Source organism: Gymnoscopelus braueri (genome assembly GCF_963280865.1).
Source record: "Gymnoscopelus braueri genome assembly, chromosome: 11".
Lineage (NCBI taxonomy): Eukaryota > Metazoa > Chordata > Actinopteri > Myctophiformes > Myctophidae > Gymnoscopelus > Gymnoscopelus braueri.
The window spans coordinates 48335332-48344725 of record NC_137613.1 but is presented as its reverse complement, the minus strand read 5'-3'; the positions used below and the strand labels follow the sequence as shown (position 1 = coordinate 48344725).

Sequence of the window (9394 nt, the reverse complement as noted above, 5' to 3'; positions counted from 1 at the left end):
CATCACGCAAATCGGTACACATTATCTCTATAGTCAAGTGATCTACTTTTCATATTCCATCCTGATTGGCAAATTCCGAACATTGCTGCCCCACAACTGACCTGGCGGAGATCTGTGGTCCGAGGAACACTTTTTTGTCCCTCACCTTGTCCACCTGTTGTCCTTGTGTGTGGCAGGATATTAGGAAGGTGAACTCAAACGGGTACATGGAGATCAAGAAGAATCAGATTGTCCGCCGTCCTCTGGAAGAGAGTGAATACCATCTCATGAGTGAACCAGGAGGAGAAATCGAGCCTGAGGTTTGTCTGCTCATTTGTCTTACCATATGTATGGTAAAGGTTGTAAAGGTGTAGATAAGTGTAACTATACTGTATATGTATTGTATTCATTATGAATTTGTGATGCAAGTGAGTTATTAATATTATGTGTCTGTGCAGGACTTGATGTTCACCCAGGAGATACGTGAGTTGATAGGCTACTATGAAGCATACTATGACCAGCCACCTCCCTTCAAATTCCATCTTAAAGCGAGTGGTACGGATAATACTGCATGGTGTGCGACCATTCGGCCAGGTACCTATATACACACTCGCCCATACTGTAAAGTCTGTGTTTATTTGTGTTTGATCCTTCTTTGCTGTGTGTTTCTGAATAATTATGCCTGTCTTTTGTTCTTGTGTCAGGTGACTTGATGGGCACAACTGAGAAAAGGACAAGCAAAGAGGATAAGCACGATCAATTTGCTTTTCCAGGTAACCGGAACGGTCGCCCCAAAACCTACTCACCCCCAATAAAAAGAATGTGCAGAACACTCTGCCCCAGCAGTTCTTGTATTCTTGTATTCGTTTTACTGAGGTTAAGGTTAGGAATAAGTTTAGGGCTAGGCATAGTTTTACTGAGGTTAAGTTTAGGTATAAGGTTAGGTTTAGGCATAGTTTTACTGAGGTTAAGTTTAGGAATAAGGTTAGGTTTAGGCATAGTTTTACTGCGGTTAAATTTAGGAATAAGTTTAGGGTTAGGCATAGTTTTACTGAGGTTACGTTTAGGAATAAGGTTAGGTTTAGGCATAGTTTTACTGAGGTTACGTTTAGGGATAAGGTTAGGTTTAGGCATAGTTTTACTGCGGTTAAGTTTAGGAATACGTTTAGGGTTAGGCATAGCTTTACTGAGGTTACGTTTAGGAATAAGGTTAGGTTTAGGCATAGTTTTACTGAGGTAACATTTAGGAATACCTGGTGGCAACGGTTCCGAGGCCGCCGGATTTGACCGGTGCGAGTAAGTTTGGGGGCGGCTACCGTTCTTGTATTCAATTTCCATTTTATAGAACCAGACAGTCATTTACATAATGTCTTACAGGCAGAAAGCAGAGATGTGATGCATCGGTAGAAGAAATCACCAGTTAGAGATGTTCTCACCTAGATGAGCCATGTGATTTACATTCACGCACTGAGATACATGAATTTGTATTGTGATGTGATGATTGACTGGTGACAACACTTGGGCCAAAGAAGAACAAAATATAGCAGAGATCTAATTTCCAGAAGCAGCTCATTTGCTTATTGGCAACCCACCTGCCACCTCAAAATGTATTTTCTGTTTTCTAAAGATATGGGGAGACCCCTGATACTGAATAAATACACTCTAGTCTATAGTAATGATTATTATCATAATATAGTGCTTTAACTCATTCACAAAATAAACTTGAGCTAATAGTCTGCTTGCTCTTTGAAGAAATTGAATTTGGACCTTAAACATTTGTGTCAAACCAGAAACAGGATTGTGTCAAAGGTTGCATCCAACCTAGACACAGGATTCTCAATAGAAGTGCAGAGAGACCAAATACAGTTATGTTGTATTAACATAATAACATACAGATAAGAAAAAAATAACACTTTATTCACGCACTCACGCATGCACATAATATAATATAATTTAGACATGAATATACTGATTAGTTGTCTTGTCTGTTAGAGTGGATATACCTCTACAGCAGGCCCCCAAGCTACCAATCAGGAGAAGAAGTTTTCTTTGTTTCTATTGTCAATACATCCACTGTTTATGCTGTGTTGCAGAGGTTGGAGAGAACACAGAATCAATTCCTCTTCTGAGGAGGACAAACACTATGGAAATACCTCCAGACAGTAAGTGCATGTTATTCTCTCAAACTTTTTGTCATCCAGGTGTTAGTTCCTCTAATTCTGGTTCGGGCTGAGACAGAATTAGAGGGTTCGGGCCGCTTAGCGGCCCGCACATCTATCGTGACGTAGCGTCCACTTCGCATCGCAGATCCACCTCACAGTGTGAGAGAGACCATTTTGTAAAAGTAGGCCAAAGTCTCTCTCTCTCTCTCTCAAACTGGAAAACCCAGGGAAGAATAGGATAATAATAAATCACAGTTCAGTCAAATAACTCACGAATAGATTAAGACCAATAATAGCCTGAGAACATTTTATTTATAAAATGTAAATACGAGTGTGAATATTATATTTGATCTGCTTATACTCCCTGCTCATTAGCAGACAACCATTTAAGAGCAGGGAGATATACATCTATAACAAAACAAACTAGAAAAAGTGCTCCTGGGAGCACAGGTCTCCGCCAGGTCAGGTACGTTATCGTGGCCTCCTGGTGGCGCTATAATAGGCCAATGTGAAAAGGGTGGACTTTTCTTCTTAGGCAATCGGACACTGCATTCATGATTTGAGGCATTTTGTTCCAAAAATGTGTTTGCTAAATTAGACCTGGTGGTGGCGCTATAACAGGCCAATGTGAAAAGGGTGGCATTTCTTCCTGGGCCTAGTGGGAATGTGCGTGTGAAATTTCACGGAAATCGCAAGCTGCGTTCATGATTTGAGGCATTTTGTTGAAAACAGACCAATCCTGCAAACTTTGGAAGCCAACCTTAGCCAATGAGGATGGAATATGGGAAATCGGACAGATCCGCGTTGATCACATGACTATAGAGATACTGTGTACCGATTTGCATGACGTTTGGATAAAACCTGTGGGAGTAATGGGAAAAAATGGGTTTGCACCAATCGGCCTCCTGGTTGCGCTATGACAGGCCCATGTGAAACATTTGGGGCAGAGGTTCTGAATTGGCATCCAGGGAGTGTGTGTGCACATTTTGGCAGCGACCGGGCCAACAGTGCCGGAGATTAGCTGGTAACACACGGACAGGACACACGGACGGACGGACACGCGGACACACACACGGACGGACGGAGGGTAAAACATACTCTCTTGCCATGCCGCATGCCTGGCGGAGACAACTAACAAAAGGGAAAGCTGGGGTGATGGTGGGAGCAAACAAAGCACATACATCAGTGGCAGCACTGATAATACAGGTGGAAGAGCAATGAATCAGGTGAGCTTAAGTGGACCGCCAATTGATCATCTGCTTGACACGTCACATACAGAGCATCTCCCACACAGAGCTACACATGCATGTAATCTCTCGAGTGTATACAGCCTGAACCAGCGTGATCTAGAATGAGAGTGACGACACTAGCATAGACTCCCATTGTAAGAATGGAATGTGGAAATGCTCTATCTCAAGTTCCAATGTTTGGAACTATAGCCCATAGCAGCCCGCTTTGTGGCGGGGATTAAAGCGTGACAGAACTCTCTCTCTATAGGTCTGGCCTGAACTAGCTCGCAGGCTACGCATCATGTGTGTTACTCAGTCTAAACGTTTAACTGGTTACTGTAACTAACTAGGGCCGGAGCTGGACCACAGACAGGGCCAAAACGTCATCAAGTTATGACACACTTTGCAGAGGTAAAGTAAGCCACTGTAGGTCAGTTTTTTTATGTGTTATAGTAATTAGTGTGGTTGCCCTAACAGGGCAACCAGACTATAGTTCTAGGGATACTATATTACAGTTTTTCACAATTGTTAACACACGTTTCTCAAAACAATAACGGCTTTCTCAAAACTGCACACACAAAACTGAAAACCTCACACACAAAATGCTAAACCCCACACTGCCTTTGCAAGATGACTCTTTGCCATCAAATCTTTTAACTGTTCACAAAATGGAACTCGTGTTTTCATTTGGTACACACAGCCATATTTTCAAATGACACACACATACCATTCATTACAGTACACACAATAAGCATGTGCTGCACACTACCAAACATTTACAGCACACTGCAGGGCAAAATTGAAAACACAATCATAGAAATGGAACACACCATATGAATGACATTGACAATTTCTTTTGTAAAATGACTCAGTGTATGTAGGCCTACTTTTTTCATAGTCAAACATAAAACAAAACACAAATATGCAGCCAAAAATGTTTTATTTCTCTACATGATTTAGGCATCATGCCTCCGGTTCATGTCTGGCCAGAGGGCCTCATTCACATCATAGGCAATGTTCTCCCTGTCCAAGCAGCGTTGGAAGAAACGCCTCGAGTGGCGCATGAAGCCCTGACAGGCCTCAACAGTGACTAGGGCTGCAATCGATTTTCACGATTTTTGTATATGACATTTTTCGATTTTGAATTGGAAAAAAAACATATTTTAATCGAGAATCGTTTGTTTTGAAAAAATCGGAAAAGAATCGGAATTGTGACCCCAAGAATCGGAATCGAATCAAATCGTGAGATAGCAGAAGATTCACACCCTAACAGTGACGTCGCCACAAGCCTCCTCCATGGCCTGGAGCAGTGGGACCCGGCTCTGTGGGATCCGTTCATACTGTATACCTTCCACCTCCAAGCTCAAAAGAACTCCTCAATGGGATTCAGGAAAGGAGAATAAGGTGGAAGGTACAGAACGGAAAAATGTGGGTGGTCCTGGAACCACTCACGCACTGGAGCAGCCCGGTGGTGCAAATTGCTCACCAGACCTGAATGTTTAGAGATTTGACTATTTGTGTGTTGTAGGTTGATGCTTTGAGATTTTACGTGAGAAGTGTGTGCAACAACTGAACATTGTGTGTAGTGTTTGGACAACAAGGTGTGTTGTAGATTGATGCTTTGAGATTTTATGTGAGAAGTGTGTGCAACAACTGAACATTGTGTGTAGTGTTTGGACAACAAGGTGATAATGTAATGATAGTGATGAGTGTAAAGAAGGAAAGTCAGAGTCTAATGCAGATAAGGGAGTGTGAAGTAGTGCCAAATTGGGTCGAGCGATTAGTACATGAAGTTAAGGTTGTGAAAATTGTGCCGAATTTTCGCTTTTTGTGTGTTAACAATTGTGAAAAACTGTAATCTTTCTAGATAAACAATACTTTGGCGCGCTACTCCTCCCACAGTTTTTTTCCCCCAATTTTGCGACATATGTCAAAATGACCGGCTTCACCGGGAATCGTGTGCATCCATTTTGCTAAGAGATTGGTTGCATAGTTGTATTGATATTGATTTATTAGTGCATTAAATTTCCCCATCCGCTTTAATGGAAAAGTGAAAAACTCAAATTCAAGTATTTTTTTCTCAGAAACCGTAAGAGCTAGAGTTACCAGATTTGGAGGGGAGGTTCGTAATTTAGTCCAAAATTATTAAACAAATAATTACACCATTCGGCCTCATGGTGGCGCTATAACAGCCGCTTTACGTTTTGGCCTATAACTCTTGAACCGTAGGTCGTAGAATAAAACTTTTTTCCCCTAGATTCCTTGGGTCATGACGCAACTCCCCATATAGGCCACGCCCATTTGCGTTAGGATAGATTTTCCACCATTTTGAATTTTCTTCAAAACACACTTTTTGCACCTTTTCCTAATTTTTTTTCTCCAAATCTCACAAAAATCGGTACACGTGATCTATGGACTCATGCAATAAACCTATTCAAACGGCATTTTGATAGTCCTTACCGTTCGTCCGTAATTGGCTTCCAAAGTTAGTGGGAGGAGCCCGTTTTACCAAAAATGCCAAAAATCACGAACGAAACGTCCAATCAATCCCAAATTTGAATCACATGTCGAGGGTGGTTTACTCAACGAATCCCCAAAAGCATTTCCACTTTGACCCATAGGGGGCGCTACAACTGTGCAAAACGTAACCGTTTGATGCAAAAACATGATTTTTGGGGGGATCACTCCTCTCAAATTGAAAAGCAGGTGATCTCAGGAGTGACATGACGATGTCATTGGCCCGCTACATTTGTGGGAGGGGCTTATTTATTTTAGTGGGAGGGGCCTATTTCTTCAAATCAAAACGCCCTGTATCACGAACACAGGATCCAATCAGCACCAAATTCGAATGGCACGTCACGTGGCCTCCGATGGTATTCCTCCAAGCATATTCCTCAAGTCCGGGCGGCGGCAACCTGCGACCGGCGTCGGCGCAACCACACTTTGCAATTGCCCTGAATTGCGACCCGTCTAGTTAGATGTGTTACTGGAAAAAAGCTATATTATTACTAGCAGCGCATTACTGCACAATACTGATAATAGCGTATTAAGCCATACACGGTTTAATGACCTTTTATGGTTTTCTTTTTTGTTTTGCCCTCATCCCTGCAAAATGATAGAAGAAGAATACATGGGACCCCACTTCATTAGTAGGCTACAGAGGGATTATAATTCTGGGTTCCTACACAGCTGCTATATTGAGAGGGAACACTTCCCTGGGTATGTTACAACAACCATAGCTGAATATCATATCACACAGTTAACAAGCGATATTGCTCCTTACCGCCAAACCCCTGAATTGATGTCTCTCTCTTGGCTGCCGACTCTGAGTCATACCGTAGATATGATTGGATCAACATATCCAGGGTTAAAACAGCAGCCTACCATGGAGAAATGCTACATAAAAATCAAAAAAAGAAAAAAACGTTGCAAATGGCAACGTACGGACACCTCCAGGGCGCACTGCAGGGACAGTCATATAATCGATGCTGGGTGAAATTGATATAAAACGTATTCCAACCATAACCTAGCCTACATTTTGGTGTCATTCGTGTACTTTGACAAAGATTATTCCTACTTGGGTGGTGAATCAAAAGAGAAATCAACAAATGGCAGCTAACAACGGTTGGAAAAGGTCAAGGTTGCAATCAAGGTTAAAGGGGGGAGTCAGTCATTGAGAGAGAGGCTTCAAAAGCTTGAGGAATATGAATGAGAATTTGTTTGATTATTACAGTATCGCTTAATAAAACAATTATTGTCCATCTCTTAATAAAATCAGTCTGGATGATGGATTTTACATAATATCTTTCCAGTTGAAGTTTTGTGTAATGATAGGATTCAGTTTAAAAAAGGACACCCAATAGACTGCCAGTTGTTATTTTAAGTGTTTATCATGATTTAATAGCAGTTTATAACAGTTCAGATTCCACAACACCAAAAAAGAGGAACCACACAGAGGGCATGCAAAAAGAAGTGGTCATTTTATTAACAAATGGTGAATAATTTAAGGAAAAGCAAATAATGTAGTTTCCAACATAACTAGGTAGGAAAACATGCTGCCCATTTGAACAGAGGCTAACAAAGGCAAGCAAACAGAAATGCTCTTCTATGTGGCCACTCCTGCGACCTGAGGAGGAATGAAGAAACACAAAATGAACAGAGCAGGTCTCTTATAGTCTTTGAGGAGACAATGGCCTGGTGTCTCCCCTTCCCCTGATTGTCTCCGACTCCACCTTCCAAACCAGCACTGCAACAGACAAGGGTCAGGCACACACACAGAACCCTGGCAAAGGCTCCAGGGGGCCGTCACAACACATACGCACACACACAAGCACATTAAGCACTCACAAGCATGCACACACACTTGCATGCATGCACGCACGCACACACACACACATGCAGGCACACACACCTGAAAATTCTTATTGCAGGTCAGAGGAGCAGAGCAAATGTTTCATAAAGTGCAATTAAAAGTATCAATGCTATCCCTTCCAGGAATCAGCATCCCAGCTAAAGAGATGATCACACAAAACAAGACGACTCTTCAAGATATTCTGATGGCAGACATTAGCCATGCCATCCAATGTGTATTTGAAGAAGCACTACTGATGGACCGTGATTACAACAACCTGAGGAGCATCTCTTCCCCATCCGAAGCAGCTGTTGAACTTGTGGACAAAATGATTTTCAAGGGAGAAACAACTAGCAAGGCCTTCCTGTGTCTGTTACAAGACACAAAACTAACAGACATGTTTCCTGACCTGAAGACAATGCCATGGTACCAGTCTCCAGTCCAGACTCCAGTCCAGCATACAGTCGAGTCTGTATCTGTACATTCCCGTTCTTCTCGGTCCAAATCAACTCCTCGATGTTGCGTCTGTCAATAGACGATTTTCTGGACATTAGTGATTAAGTTTAACTGCACCGCACTCTTTTTTTTGTTATATGCCTTGCATATTTTTTCAAAGGTAACATTATCTACAATTTGACTTAACTTTTACCTGTGCTGAATATAGCCTGTGCCCTATGTAATCTCACCCAGCCTGTACATTCTATGTTAAAGTATACCTTTGGAGCCATAGAGACTAAGTATTATCCTGAGTGGACAGTAGCTGTAGAAAGTATTACTATGTCAAGAACTAGTGACAGTTCTTGATGTGCTGCAGTGATGAAACTGCAAACGAAGAAAATAATATTGCCTTCTCAAGCAGCTTGTTTCACTATTCCATTGGACACTTTATAGACAAGGAGGCATTATCATTTGTCATTATCATTTGATAACAGCATGATACGTTGGATTTATCTTTCATGAATGTCTTTGGAATATTTCACTTCTCCTGGGGATTGTTTATTTTTCTACTTTCATATCAGTATATACTGTATATTTTTGTAATGTGTAAAATTGTGTTTATATGATTAGGTTTACATTGTTGTTGCCTGTGTAAGAGTTAAGACCCAAAACACAGGTTTGGGCCCCAATTAATGTTTCAAATATTAGGGCCAGGAAATAAACCATGACCGACTGATGTAAATAATGGTAGCAGGGGCATTATGTTCTCTTCACATTTTGTGAATAAAGCATCATTTTGTAACTTCCTAATTTCATCATTAATCATTAACCATCACAATCTTTTTGTTCAATGAGGTTTGTCCTTGGAAAATGGAAGGAAAGATGGAAATGTGGCTGTTTTCTGTGTTTCCTTACAAAATCATGTGTTTCATGTTACAAAATCATTGTTTAAACGTCCAATGAGCCATCTTAAAGCTGCATTATTATCTTTCCACTTCTACCCCGGATTTGAACCCAGTTTCCTGCACAGTGTGACATTTTTACCATTTAATTGAGCCATTAGAGTCTGCCTGCTTGCTCAGGGGATAAATTGAGTCTTGATCATCAGGTCAAGATTCGTGTCAGATCCTGTGTCTAGGTGAGATGTGACCTTTGACACGTCTCACATGTCTGAACACATACTGTAGTGCCACTTTAAGTAGAGTAGCCCTGCACTAGATCATCTGTTAAATGTC

The 9394-nt window shown here is 41.4% G+C and overlaps 1 long non-coding RNA gene across 1 annotated transcript; it reads left to right on the top strand.

Moving 5' to 3' along the window:
• The first annotated feature begins 727 nt into the window (after positions 1 to 727).
• On the top strand, positions 728 to 8236 carry LOC308095304. The gene is made up of 3 exons (XR_013934054.1): positions 728 to 752; positions 2073 to 2141; positions 7865 to 8236. It is a non-coding gene; the product is annotated as an uncharacterized lncRNA (long non-coding RNA).
• Positions 8237 to 9394: the final 1158 nt, after the last annotated feature.